The sequence below is a fragment of the Chlorocebus sabaeus genome, chromosome 9 (assembly GCF_047675955.1).
Source record: "Chlorocebus sabaeus isolate Y175 chromosome 9, mChlSab1.0.hap1, whole genome shotgun sequence".
In the NCBI taxonomy this organism is placed as follows: domain Eukaryota; kingdom Metazoa; phylum Chordata; class Mammalia; order Primates; family Cercopithecidae; genus Chlorocebus; species Chlorocebus sabaeus.
In genome coordinates, this window is record NC_132912.1 from 93,802,755 (window position 1) to 93,815,388 (window position 12,634).

At 40.2% G+C, this 12,634-nt stretch overlaps 1 pseudogene; it reads left to right on the top strand.

Moving 5' to 3' along the window:
- Positions 1-12,634, top strand: part of LOC103216243 (ATP-dependent RNA helicase DDX18 pseudogene) — a 59,454-nt pseudogene that overhangs the window by 21,265 nt on the left and 25,555 nt on the right.

Consider the following 12,634-nt stretch of genomic DNA (forward strand, 5'->3'; position numbering starts at 1 on the left):
TGTATCACAGACTGTATATAAAGAGTTCCCATGAATCAACAATAAAACAACATCCAAAGGAACACGAACAAAGAATATGCACAACTCTCAGAAAAGGAAGTATTATAGGTTTTTAGCTATAAAAACGCTTGACTTCACTTAGCATGTGAGAAATTCAATTTACAAACAATGTTTTTTCCCCTATAATATAGGAAAAGTTAACAAGAACTTCGTATATATAATACACTGTGTAGGCAAAGGTGTTGGGAAATTGGCACTGTCATACATTGGTGGTGAAATTTTAAATTGTCATGACTGCTAAGGAGGGCAAATTGGCAGGATCCATTAAAATAAAAAATACATGTATGCTTTGATCTAGACATTTCTAAATCTAAGAATTAATTACCTACCCTTATTCACACTTGTGAAAGGACATATATATACACATACGTATGTAAGAATATTCATTATAGCATCATGTATAATAGCAGATGATTTGAAATAATCTAAATGTGCATTAATATGGAAATAAAATAAATGATAATAGACCCAAACAATGGCATCCACTGAAGCAATAAAAAAAAAGCAGCTCCATACCTACTGAAAAGAATTCCTCTCATATATATATATTAAGAGCAAGGTTAAGAAGTGTAAATTGTATAACACCATTTGGTATTGCATAAACATATACTTAGATATGCATAGTGTATTTCTAGAAGGCTTAAAAGCATCTTTTAGAAAGGGTTGCCTCTGTGGAGGGCTGAATGGTGGGAGACAGACATGGGAAGGAAAGGTTTAGCTCTATACTCTTCCATATATGTGTACACAATAATATGCAGGTAATACATTATGTATTGTATAATGCAGTAATATGTATAATATAATGTGTATAATTTATTTTTATATTTATATTTACATTAACTCAGTAAGTTGTTTTTATTTTTATTTATTTATTTTTTGAGACGAAGTCTTGCTCTGTCGCCCAGGCTGGAGTGCAATGGCGTGATCTTGGCCCACTGCAACCTCTGCCTCCAGGGTTCAAGTGATTCTCCTGCCTCAGCCTCCCAAGTAGCTGCAATTACAGGCACCCGCCACCACGCCCAGCTAATTTTTGCATTTTTAGTAGAGATGAGGTTTCATCAGGTTGGTCATGCTGATCTCGAACCTCTGACCTCAGGTGATCCACCCCTCTCAGCCTCCTAATCCATTAAAATTTTTAAGAAAAAAAGTTATTATTAACGTTTTAAAAAATCACTAACTTATCGTCAAGCCTCTCTAAAATCTCCTTTCACTTTTGAATTCCAAGGTCAAAGTTTGGGTTCAAATTTTTACTCTTACTTTTGAATTCTGAGGTCAACCTTTTGAGCTACTAGTAAGTCTACCAAAATTTTAGCTGTTGAACTAATTGCAGTTATTTTTCTTTTGCTATCTCAGATTCAGATTCAAACCGCCATTGCTTTTTCTATCCAACATGCTGGTAAAAGCACATCCAAAACCACAAATGTGAAAAACAATGAGACCTAGAAGTACATTTCATCTGTAGAAAAGTTCTGAGTCAGTCCCTTTTCAGGGAGTCCAGACGGTTCCTGAGCTTTTCTCTGAATGATCTCTCTGAGTCAAATAAAATGATAAGGCAGGCATTTAAATGACGAGAAGCCAACCCTGAGTCTGGTGTACTGGGAGTGGAAAATTCTGTGAAGTTTTTATGTTCCCACTGTGTACAAGCACAGATTATCTTTCTCAAGCAGACACGGAAGCATATAGAAGACCTAGAAATTCCATTACTTTCAGTGTCTAGTGCCAATAAATTTAATAAGAAATGGAAGCAAGGTTATTTATTTGTTTTACAGCATTATAAAGACTGCACAGAAAGAGACTCTTAGAAGAGTTTAGATCAGTAATTGACTAAAACATTCGTGATTATTCACCAAATCCCCAAATATTCCCTGAGCACCTTCTGAGTACTAAGTCACTGGGCTAGCCACCATGATAGGATTAAAATGACGGGTAAGGAGTTTCTAATTTAATTCCATGCTTTCCAAAGACTCTTCCGAGGAGCACCAAAATCTTAGGAATATTAATATAAGACAAAAACAATTTCCTTGGTAATTAAGAATCAGAAAATAATTAAGCCAAGTTTTAATTGGCACAGGACTTTTCAGATCTTTTACTATGCTCATGTGCAATGTGAACCTTCTAGAGAGGCGTATGCTATGCAGTCTTTCCTAAAGCATACCCCAAATAATTCTCAAATTATTCAAACACAATTAACTTTTTTGTTTTGGGCAGCTGCAGAAACTCATGTCTATGTAATATACATTAGGAAAACAATAGACTTAAATGCCAAGACAAACATAAATACATATGTGAAAAGTCAAATAGCAAAACAAAACTATCATAAAGCAAACTGGGGTTAACTGCCCAAGTACTTGACCTGGATGTAATAAACAGCTTGAGTTTAGAAGATAGTGGTGGGCTAGAGTTATAGAAGCTGGGTGGAACAGAAGGAGCTGGGTCTAAGCCTGATAAAAAAGGAAAGTATCCGTCAAGGAGGAGAAGCCACTGAAAAGTGACGGAGCTATTTGGAGGATGAAGGATACCAGCTAGCCAGAGCAGAGGGTTCATCATATAGGAAAGACACGGAGTTAAGTATAGATAGGACCAGATTGAAACAGGCCATGACTGTCAGTTTAGGAAGTCTGAACCTTACCTTGCAGGCAAGAGGGAGCCTTTAAAAGCCTCTAAGCAAGACAATGAAATGTTCATAGTGGTCTTCTAAGAAAATCACTCTGGTGCTCATTTGAAGAAAGGCATGGGAGTATGAGGGTGAGTGGAGTGGGAAGAGAAGATGGGAGCCCAGTGCTGACTGTGAGATGAAGGTCTAGAATAGTGTTAGTGCACAGACTAAGAAGGGCATTTTAATGAAGAATTGACAGAAAGTGAAGACTGAATGTCAGAACTGTATAAATGGGTCATGGAGTTTGGCTTCTGGATGATAAAGTACCATTTTTATGGGGAGGACAGTTTTTGATATGCCAAATTGCATCTTACTCCTTCCCCATCTCCAACCCCCCACTAATTCCACAAAAGCAGGCAGGCCTTTCCTATTTCTTTGTTTGAAGAGCTGTCAGCTCTACCTGTCTTTTTTAAAACCTGAAGCTCACCAAGGGATGGTGGTGGATATCCCAGAATGATGAGCAATAATAACTGAGAAACGAGTTTTTTCAATGTCAGGGGAAGAGAAGGCAGCAGAGGTGAATTTGAAGAGACTAGGAAGAGAGTCCCATGAGAAGCATGCACCCATCTCAACTCCCAGCTGCCCTCCAGGAAGATGGCTAAATTCAGAGAGGAAGGCTGCAAGGTGCACCTGGAGAAACCTGAAGATAGGTTCTCCCAGGAGGGGGAGTTGAAGATTCCCATGTCTCACATTTAAAAGTGTGTAGGGATGAGGAGCAATGGGAATGCTAACTGCTATGTGAATATAATCCACTTTGGAGAGCCATTTAGCTCTAGCTACTAAAACTGAAGATTCCCAGAAAACATCTAGGTATATACTCACATATAGGTCCAAGGAAAAAGGTACAAGGATGTAGAAGGGCAATGTTGTTTGTAAGACTAGAAAATTGGAAACAGCTTAAAAATCCAAGAGTAGGATGTTTAAATACATTGTGTATATTCACAAAATGAACTGCTAAATGAATCAACTAGAGCAACATGGATACATTTCAAAAAACGGTGTTGAATATCAATAAGAAGTTTTGGGAGGAAGTTACCATTTATGTTAAGATTCCCAATATACAAACCATATGCAAGTATACTATGTATTATCTATGGGCATACAAACAAAGCATCTCAAACCCGCATGAGGTCCACAATCATTAAAGTCAGGATAATGCTTGCATTTGGAGTAAGGGAGGTAGAAAGGAAATTGGATTAGGAAGGATCATAGAAGCTTCAGGTATATCTAATGATTTAAATCTAAAGGAACCATAGAAAAATGTTAAGATCTGTCAAAACTTAGTAGTGGGTACACGAATGTTTATTATAGTATCCTTTGTTTATCTGAATTTTTGAAATATTTTACAAAAGTATTTTTAAATTATTTTAACAGCTCTTTTTAGGCATAAGTGAAGATACCATCATGTTAATAAACATAGTGAACATATCTGTCACCCCGAACATTTTCCTCATGACCCTTTTGAGGAGATCTGGCATTTGGTATTTTCTCATGCCTGTAATCCCAGAACTTTGGGAGGCCAGGGAGGGCAGATCACTTGAGGTCAGGAGTTCACGACCAGACTGGCCAACATGGTGAAACCCCATATCTACTAAAAATATAAAAATTAGCCAGGCGTGGTGGCATGCACCTGTAGTCCCAGCTACTCGGGAAGCTGAGACAGAAGAATTGCTTGAGCCCAGGAGGTGGAAGTTGCAGTGAGTCAAGATTGCACCATTGCACTCCAGCCTGGGTGACAGAGTGAGACTCCATCTCAAAAAAAAAAAAAAAAAAAGAAAGAAAAAAGGGTTGGGCTTTGCCCCTATGATATATGATTTGAACTTCCTGCCAGCTTGGGAGAAAGGGATTGCAGAGTCAGATTTATATTAATTTAAAGAAAAATAAGTAATGTGATGTTTCTTGACCTTTTGAGTTTATGATTGAAAATTCATACTTGCTACAAGCAGCTAGGGACATTTGGGTGGAAGAAAGAGTTTAAAGGTAACAGTGGAAACATGGAGTGGGCAATTAAACATGAGGGCTAGAGCTTCAAGGAGAGGTCAGCACTGGAGGTTGAGGCTTTGGTGGACATTTGCCTGGTGCAAATAGTTAAGACCATGTGAATAGATGAGATCTCCAAAAGAATGAGGGTAGACAAAGAACAGCCCTGGATGTAGGTCCCTTCCTTGGCCTGTGCAATTGAGATGGGTGCAGAAAAAGGAGATAGTAAAGAAGATCTAAGCGTGGTGAGGCAGGTGGTGAATTAGTATACACTAATGGTCAGGAAGCCAAGGGAAGAAAGAGTAAGGCAAATAGCATCACATACCTTAGAGAAGAAAAGCAAATTGAGGCTGAGGAGCCATTAGATCCAGTGACTGAGAGATTGCTGATGTCCTAAAATGTGTAATTTCAGTAAAATTGTGAAAACAGAATTCCACTTTAGATATTTAAAGGGAGAGTGGAGATGAAGACACCTTTGAATAAATATAGATCATTCCAAGAGTTTTGCTGTGTAAAGTTGAGAAATGCAGGAATGGTGTGAGGAGGACTGTGAGGAAAAAGTGGAAGAATTTACTGACAGAAAATCCTAGAATGTATGTTTAATAATGACCATCTTCTCCATCCTGAAGTATTACTATTGTAAAATATTTGCCATAATTCCAAAGCTTTATTTTTAGAAAGCTAATTCACTCAATTCACCCACCTAGAATAAAAAGAAATAACATTTGCATTTAAAATGTGTCATAAGCAATGGATGTTGCTTTCAGGCCCTTAATACAAGTGGAAAAATTATGAAAACCTTGCTACTCAGAGTGTGGTCCATGGACCAGCAGCATAGGCATCACCCGGGAGCTTGCTAGAATGAGAAAAGCAGAATCTCGGATCCCATCTCACATCCACTAAACCAGAATGTGCCTTCCCAGGTGATTTGTCTGCATGTTCAAGTTTGAGAGGGAGAGTTGTCGAAAACATTCAGGAATTATGACATGACTGATACTTTGAGAAGTTCTCTAGGGATCAGACAGCAGAGGAGCAAAACTAGTCTGTCTGGAAGAAATCATCAGTTGATTAGTGAAACATCAATCAGGGATTAATCAAGAAGGATTTGAAAGCGAACAGGAATCTGGCAGCTAGGGAAACTGAGTAAGAGGCTGAATCTAAGAACCAAGCAAAATCTTACAAAAGCAAGATAGACCAGACTTCAACTTTCAGGAGCATAGTCTTTAGTGGAAACTCTTTATCCCACTTGGTGGTTGCAGGAAACAGTCACTTCCAGCAAGGTAAGGGGTGTTAGGAATGTGGTTGGCAGGAGGTCCCTTTGGGGACTTTGCAGACAAGAACCTCCCTCTGTGACAGATGGGCATTGCCGTTATCTCAGGCTAGGCTGGCCTCCATGCTAGCAGGCCCAGGCTACCTGTGCTTACACCTCTTCCTTCTTCGCTCAGCCTCTGCATCACTGTGCCGTATGGTCAGGCCTCCAAAATCGGCCTTAGCTGTATTCCTCCATCCTCTTTGCTTTTAAAGGTTGCATTTCATCAGGATTTCTCAGAAACTCTCGTTTAAAAGGCTGAATCTTGCCCTCCCACCTCCAAGTCCTCAAGGGACCTGATGGTGAAGGTCCAGGATGGGATCTAGAAAATACATTTGTAATAAGCACTATATGTGATTTTGCTGCAGATGTTTCCAGACTAGATTTGCAGAAGCAGCCTTCCTTCTGCCCCAGTCCTTTGCTGCTCAGGGTCTCACAAATTGAGAGGTGAGGATGTGGAGGCTCTCAGATACATGCTGGATCCTTTGTAATATCTACTTCCTCTCTAACTTCTCCTTTGCAATGTTAGTTTTCCAGACTGTGTTCTTCTTCCCCACTCCTTCATGACTCTTTCCCTCTGCGCTCACTACCTTCCAGTGACCTTCAGACAGGTATAGGCTACCCATCCACAAATATTCAGCCCTCACCAACTCTCACCCACTCTAAATTCCTCTAACATGGTCTTTTTCTTGCTATCTCCAACTCCACTTTTGGAATTCTCCTCTGGATTCCAGCCAGCTTGTTCTCTTCTCTTCTACAGTTTCTCCAGGTCTCCAATTACTTCTTTGAGGGCATAATAAAAAGCCTCTTTATACTTCGCCTCCTTGACCACACAGCTGCATCTGCCACTGCCAATCACCCTCTTTTCTGAACACCCTAGCACCGCTGGGATGGGCATGTTCAAGGCTGCATCACACTTTGCCTTTCGACAGAATCGATGAGCCTGGCTCCTCTACTGTAGATAGATCTCAGGATTTAGCAGGTGTTCCTTCTCACTGCCTCAGGTGCTTCCTTTAACCCTCTGGAAATTGTAATACTGCTGGGGAAGCCTAAAAGCTAAATGATCTTCACAGTTGATTGTATTAGGATTGTTTGAAGATCTGATCTTCTAGTCAGGACTGGCTACATGGTGTGCAAGGGCCAGTGCAAAAAGAAAATGTGGACCCTTTGTTTAAAAGGTCTTAAGAAATTTCCAGATGATGGTAGCAAAATTTAAACCAGGGGCAGGGCTTTTTATTTTTAAGTGCAGAGGCTGTGTAACTGCATAGATCACATGTTCAGGAAGCCGGCTCTGTTGGTGATTGACCCAGTCTGTTAGCTTGGTGACTCTCAGGACCAGATAAGTTAGTGAGAACATGGTTAAAATTCAGATACACTCATAGCTCATATTCCCAATATACCAGCTAGTTTTCCCAGTGCAACACCCTCCATGGTCACAGTCTTCACTTCTCACCTCTGTGAGCCTTGTAACATGGGCCTCATCATCACCAGAAGGACAGGGGAGCATGAGAATGACACAGCACAGCTACTCACCAAAAGGATGGGAAAGAAACAGCCCAACAGGGCAGGTCAGAAGCATCGTCATCATTGTTGTTTTAATAATTGGAGTACAGAATAGTATAAAACTTAATCCTAAATGCTGTGCTCTAGCTCTTCCCCATTTCCAGTCCCTAAACCCCACAAGACCAGACTGGAGACAGAAACTGGAATCCAAGCAGCAACAAGCCTCCCTGCTTTCTTTGGGGCAGAGCCAAAAAGAGATAAAGAACGTGTTGTATTAGGCAGCAGTAAACAGGCAAGGGACAAGCAGGCCTTTAATAAAACAGACCTTTATTGGGGCTAAAATGGCCCAGGACTGACCCCACCCTAAATCCTGGCAGTGTCCAACGACAGGAATTCAGAGGAACAAAAACGCTGGCATTGCCTGCTGCATCCCATGCATACATAACAGAAAGCACTGCAGAGCCTCGCAAGCAAGGAATACATAAATGCCATTATCCAGTCTTTCAGCCAAAACTTATTTTTTAGTCTGGACGACTATGCTATTCTGCTTTCTCTGCCTCCAATTTCTGTCCTGTGACTCACAGGGAGGGCTTTGGGGAAATGAAATATCCCAAGACCTAAAATAGGTCCTTCTGCCTCCCTCTAATATCAGGATGAGTTTCCTAAGGCATTTGTTTCTTCTTTAATTAACCAGGCATGAATGATAATATTGCCTGGGTTGAAGAACTCATCTCTGTCACTGGTAAATATAAATAATAAGCCCTGTTCACAAAAAAGCGTGCCAGAATTTCATTGATTAACATCCCGTGCCACAGCCTCTCTTTGAAATTAAAAACACTTTCAATGATACTGAAGAGAAAAGACATTGCACAAAAGAAATATTTCTAAGACAAGGTTGTCATTAAAGCATGCCAGAAATAGAACTGTTTTTATTTAACCATCCTCACTCCTCCCCGCCCCCTCCCTTTCTGGCTGTGAGGCTGCATGCAGTTAAATCACAAGGATTACAGAAAGTAATTTCATCCATTTGAATTTTAGAAGCTTCAGAAGCAGACCTGTGGATAATGCTTAGTTGATGTGTCTCTTTGCCCCCATGACAAGTGATAATTAAGGAAGTGATATGAGCAGATTTAAAATCCAGCTGTTTAGTAATTCACAGAATTTTTTGATTTCTTAACTGCACATCAGATTCTGCCCCACTGCCTCTCTCTTAGTCCTGACCCTCATTGTTCTCCCCACACAGCCTCCTAATTGGTCTCATTGCCTCTAGCTTTAAGCCGCTGTTTCATGGGGACATCACTGCTGGGCAGAATATGAAAACTGGTCATTGGAGGGCCAGAATCACTGAGGACTTGTTTGTAAGTACAGTGGGTTGTTTGGTTTGGTTTGGCTTTTTAGATTTGCAAAGCCTTTAAATGAGTTTAGTGTGCTTGCTACACAGCCTCCTCAGTGTTCCACCTGCAATCTCTTATACGAGATCCTCCACCACGTGACCCCCGTCACTTATGCATCTTGATGTGTCACAGTTTCTTTGCTTCTGTGGCCTCTGGTCCCTTCTGCCAGCCTTGACCATCTATGCATTGGGCAGGAAGTGCTCTTCAGCCCACCACAAGTCCCTGGCCTTTCCCAGCTCTGCTTGAAATCTAATGACAAAAACCACATGATTATCTCAATAGATGCAGAAAAGGCCTTCGATAAGATTCAACACCCCTTCATGCTAAAAACTCTCAATAAACTAGGTATTGATGGAACGTATCTCAAAATAATAAGAGCTTTTTATGACAAACCCACAGCCAACATCATACTGAATGGGCAAAAGTTGGAAGCATTCCCTTTGAAAGCCAGCACAAGGCAAGGATGCCTTCTCTCACCATTCGTATTCAACATAGTATTGGAAGTTCTGGCCAGGGCAATCAGGCAAGAGAATGAAATAAAGCGCATTCAAATAGGAAGAAAGGAAGTCAAATTGTCTCTGTTTGCAGATTACATGATTATATATTTAGAAAACCCCATAATCTCAGCCCCAAATCTCCTTAAGCTGATAAGCAACTTCAGCAAAGTCTCGGGATACAAAATCAATGTGCAAAAATCACAAGCATTCCTATACACCAATAACAGAAAAACAGAGAACCAAATCATGAGGGAACTTCCATTCACAATTGCTACAAACAGAATAAAATACCTAGCAATACAACTTACAAGGTATATGAAGGACCTCTTCAAGGAGAACTGCAAACCACTGCTCAAGGAAATCAGAGAGGAAACAAACAAATGGAAGAACATTCCATGCTCATGGATAGAAAGAATCAATATCATGAAAATGGCCATACTACCCAAAGTAATTTACAGATTCAAAGCTATCCCCATCAAGCTACCATTGACTTTCTTCACAGAACTAGAAAAAACTACTTTAAATTTCATATGGAACCAAAAAAGAGCCCATATAGCCAAGACAATACTAAGCAAAAAGAACAAAGCTGGACACATCATGCTACCTGCCTTCAAACTCTACTACAAGGCTACAGTAATCAAAACAGCATGGTAGTGGTACCAAAACAGATATACAGACCAATGGAACAGAACAGAAGCGCAGAAAAAGCACCACACATCCACATCCATCTGATGTTTGACAAACCTGACAAAAACAAGCAATGGAGAAAGGATTCCCTATTTAATAAATGGTGTTGGGAAAACTGGCTAGCCATATGCAGAAAACTGAAACTAGACCCCTTTCTTATACCTTATACAAAAATTAACCTAAGATGGATTAAAGACTTAAATGTAAGACCCAAAACCATAAAAACTATTGAAGAAAACCTAGGCAATACCATTCAGTACATAGGCATGGGCAAAGATTTCATGACTAAAACACCAAAAGCAATGGCAACAAAAACCAAAATTGATAAATGGGATCTAATTAAACTAAAGAGCTTCTGCACAGCAGAAGAAACTATCATCAGAGTGAACAGGCAATCTACAGAATGGGGGAAAAGTTTTGCAATCCATCCATCTGACAAAGAGCTAATATCCAGAGTACAAATAACTTGAACAAATTTACAAGAAAAAAACAAACAAACCCATCAAAAAGTGGGTGAAGGATATGAACAGACACTCTCAAAAGAAGACATTTATGCAGCCCACAAACAGGAAGAAAAGCTCTTCATCACTGGTCATCAGAGAAATGCAAATCGAAACCACAACGAGATATCATCTCATGCCAGTTAGAATGGTGATTATTAAAAAGTCAGGAAACAAGAGATGCTGGAGAGTATGTGGAGAAATAGGAATGCTTTTACACTGTTGGTAGGAGTGTATATTAGTTCAACCATTGTGGAAGACAGTGTGGCAATTCCTCAAGGATCTAGATCCAGAAATACCATTTGACCCAGCAATCCCATTACTGGGTATATACCCAAAGAATTATAAATCGTTCTACTATAAAGACACATGCACATGTATGTTTATTGAAGCACTATTCACAGTAACAAAGACTTGGAACCAACCCAAATGCCCATCAGTGATAGACTTGATAAAGAAAATATGGCACATATATACCAAGGAATACTATGGAGCCATGAAAAAGGATGAGTTCATGTCCTTTGCAGGGACATGGATGAAGCTGGAAACCATCATTCTCAGCAAACTAACACAGAAACAGAAAACCAAACACCACGTGTTCTCACTCATAAGTGGGAGTTGAACAATGAGAACACATGGACACAGGGAGGAGAACCTCACACACCAGAACCTGACAGGGGTGGAGGGCTAGCAGAGAGATAGCATTAGGAGAAATACGTAATGTAGACAACGGGTTGATGGGTGCGGCAAGCCACCATGGCACATGTATATCTATGTAACAAACCTCCACGTTCTTCTGCACGTGTATCCCAGAACTTAAAGTATAATAAAAAAAAAAAGAAAAGAAAAACAAAATCCAACTCATCTTTCGAGGTCAAGTTGAAATGTTACCTTCTGTATGAAGTGTCTGTTATGTTTTGTAGTCAATCTAGTGTAGCAGAGAAAGCAAGGACTCTGACATCAGGCAGACCTGAGTTTGAATCCTACCTCTTTCCTTTATCAGGTCTGAGAACTTAGCTATTTTCTTAATATCTTTGAAGCTCCACCTATTGATTTGTAAAATGAGAGTGATTTATACTGCAGGTACCTATTATTATCATATGTGCTTTGCTCCTTCTTTTTTTTTTTTTTTTTCTGTTGCCCAGCCTGGAGTGCAGTGAATAATCTCGGCTCACTGCAACCTACGACTCCCGGGTTCAAGTGATTCTCCTGCCTCAGCCTCCAAGTAGCTGGGACCACAGGTGACCACCACCACACCTGGCTAGTAGAGATGCAGTTTCATCATGTTTCTCAGGCCAGTCTCAAACCCCCGGCCTCAAGCAATCCACCCGCCTTGGCTTCCAAAAGTGCTGGAATTGCAGGCGTGCTTTGCTTCTTTCACAGAATATTATATAGCACTTTCTACATTTCTCTTTTAATATGATATTTGTGCATCTCTCTTCCTCCTCCACTGACTCACAGCACTGGGCTGTCATCTGTTACATCATTGCATTTCCACAGTGCCCTGCATGGACCTCGTACCTTGGCACTCAGTGGACATTTATTAAGAGTGTGTTTTTGTTCAAATTATCTGCTTTGCTTTAATGAAACTGACAGTCATTTGCTTAGCTAATAACCCATGGGAGAGACAGGCCTGAAAACTTTGTCAATTCATATCTGTACTTCTTTACATTCCTCATTTTTAGATTTTTATTCACATGATTTAGATTTTGACTCCCCAAATTCTGATATAGTGGTAATAACTTATTACTTGTGTGTGTGTGTGTGTATATATATATTTAAATTTTATGGTAGTTATATAGGGTTTCCTATTAGCCAGGAAGAAGTGTAAGTGCTTCACATATATTTCATATGTAATTCTTACAACCAACCTAGGTGGTAGATACCACCCTAATCCCCACCTTACAGATGAAGGAACTGAGGCTTGGAGGGATGAAGGTTAAGTGATTTGAGTGAAGTCTTGCAGCTGGCACCTGGTGAGCCTGGAGCCAAACCCAGGAAGTCTGGCTCTGGAGAAGAAGATTCTTACCACTAGCGAGTAATGACTT